The sequence below is a fragment of the Panicum virgatum genome, chromosome 6N (genome assembly GCF_016808335.1).
Source record: "Panicum virgatum strain AP13 chromosome 6N, P.virgatum_v5, whole genome shotgun sequence".
NCBI classification, from domain to species: domain Eukaryota; kingdom Viridiplantae; phylum Streptophyta; class Magnoliopsida; order Poales; family Poaceae; genus Panicum; species Panicum virgatum.
This window is the reverse complement of record NC_053150.1, coordinates 43,842,323-43,844,906: the sequence shown is the minus strand read 5'-3', so window position 1 is coordinate 43,844,906 and position 2,584 is coordinate 43,842,323. Positions and strand designations below refer to the sequence as shown.

Below are 2,584 nucleotides of genomic sequence, written 5' to 3'. Positions count from 1 at the left end.
TACCGGTCAGACCGGTCTGTGCCTGAGCAGATTCGATTTGAGAAGTTTCTCTCGCTTTAGCTTCCGCTTTGCGACTCGAGTCTTTTGCTTCGAGATAGCTTGTTCATAATTATTCTCGCTGACCTAGGTTCGAGGGTTTGCGGTGGTTTTGGGATATAGGCCGACAATTCGAATTTCGACGAAATTTTGATCGGCTGCCATTCACCCCCCTCTGGTCGCCGGCTTCGGTCCCTATCACCCACCATGGGAAGCGGACACGAAACGGAAGCAACCGGCCGAGCTGCTGGCCTGCTGCAGAGGTGCCTTCCTTTTTCCCGCCGTTTGTTACGCTGCCTCATTTTCGCGTGCCATTCCAGCTTGTAGACAGAGTCTTTTACCTTTTTTTCTCTTTAAAAAGAGTCTTTTACCTTTCAGTAAACTGATTCCGCTCCACGTTTTTACCTTCCACTTCCGAAGTCACTGATCATCAGTCATCACGCGGTTCACTCGGTTTCACGTCTTCACCAACTGCTGCTGCTAAATTTTCAACCTCCCTTCCCTCATACTACCAACCAAGGGAAGTAGGGAACGTAACTGCAGAAGCGCACACACAGCACACATGCTAAAGTTAGGTTAACTTCTCCCTCGTCGTCCCTCCCCTTCTGCAAAGCGTGTGTGATCTCTTACTCCAGATCAGCTTACAAAAATCGTCACACTAAACTACTCCTAATCATAATGACCAAGCGCCTGACAGATACCTGAATGGATTTTTTTCATTTTTTTTTTGTCTCCGTGATTCCGTCACCAAATATTGAGAAGCTGGAAACGTGGCCCATCTTGCTCGAAGACGAGCACAAAAAAAAAAACGAAATGGGAATTGAGATGAGTCCTTAATTTATATAAGCCAGCAGTGCCCTGATTAATTCATGCTTAGTTGTAGATTATAGAAGTAGAGAAATCTGTTTGCAAGCGTTGTACAGCTGTTTCTGATAATTTTGACAAATATTTGTAAATAATGTTTGCATACAGGCGTTGCTTGATTGCTTCGTACAGATAGAGAAACAGATAGCCACTGGATCCTTATCAGTTGGGAACTGTGCGGGTGGCCGGTGTTTTATAGACCTATAATGGAACGTGCTATATATTTTGTTATTGGGATATCATTTTCGTAGCTACTGGGACGACAGTGATATATAAAAGGAACGCGTACAGCATGAAAGGGCCCGAGATAATCTGTCTGCAGAACTTTCATCTGTGACCATGAAAAAAAATTGCCCAATCAAGCTGGTTGTCTTGAGCCAGCTAGCCATGACAGGTTAGCATCTCTCTCAGTTTTTTCTCTCTCTATTTGTTGCGTGTCTGCTGGAGAATGTTAAGTGTCAAGCATTACATTATCCTAATGAATTAATGGTATATAATGATGATGTATTCCCACGATTCTCTTGCAGTTGCAGCCTTTGATGAGTATCAATCTTATTACACTAGCTAGTATTGTAGTGCACCACCCATGCGACTCTTCTGATCATCGTCGTCCAATATGGGAGTGAAATATAACCATTCGCTATATATGACTTCTACGCTCGTAGAATCTTTTTTTTTTGAACATGCCTGAGCACGTATTTCATTAAGAGGAGAGCAATACGATAAAAAAACTTTAATAGGCAGAGGCTATTAAGGCGGTTACAAATCACCACTAGCATGTGGCAAACGATCCCAACACCAAACAAGAACAACAAGAAAAATGGAGGAAACACACAACCTATAAACCTAGACACGACCACACAACTGAACATGCAAAAAGGATACAACATCGACAAGGTGCATAAGGTCTCCAAACTCAAAGATGGCAGAAGCATCCACCCGACCAACACAATCATGGTGGCAAAGCATCCGCCCAAAACGATCACCGACACGACGATGGCAGCAAAGCATCCACCATCTAAGACAGGCGGCAAAACATCCGCCAGACGACAACCTATTCAACGCGGACAATGTGGACAAAATGAAGCGAAAGCAGGTGCAGAACCAAGAACTCCCCGAGGAGAAAAGGCGACCACCACCAGCACAAACGGGAGGGCCAGAGTTCGGGAACAATTCCAATGACAACGAGCAGAGCTTCCAGAACGATACCTCAAGGAAGGGGGTGACACCATAGGCCCCGTCGTCGCCCGACCACCATGGTCATGATTTTTCACCTGGAAAGCTCACTGTAGGGGAGGAAAGAGAGGAGGGGGGAGGGGGGTCCGGGGGGATGAAGCCTTCAAGAAGGTAAACAGCGCATGAGGGCAAGACCGTCATTGGACCGCAAGCAGGCCTACGACTTTCGCATACACCCCGCTCCCTCCCAGAGTCAGAAGAAACCTTCAGAACACCACCAAGTGACCGAAGAAATGCCACCAAAAGTGGTTCGAGGCTAAAACCCCACCGCCAAGCAAGGGCAGGGCACCCAAGCGAAGCTACCAAGCAAAGTACACCCGTGCGGAGCGCACTTTGGCCATGCGCCCACACCCCCAACCGACCAATCGGTGAAAGGGGGAGGGGCCTGGCTGAGGCGTATCCAACGCATCCAACCGAAGGCCGGGGGGGGATCCAGCCGCTAGGAAGA

The 2,584-nt window shown here is 47.4% G+C and overlaps 1 long non-coding RNA gene across 1 annotated transcript; it reads left to right on the top strand.

The window, feature by feature from the left end:
- Positions 1–224: 224 nt before the first annotated feature.
- LOC120677306 lies at positions 225–1,407 on the top strand. The gene is made up of 2 exons (XR_005676257.1): positions 225–299; positions 1,009–1,407. It is a non-coding gene; the product is annotated as an uncharacterized LOC120677306 (long non-coding RNA).
- Positions 1,408–2,584: the final 1,177 nt, after the last annotated feature.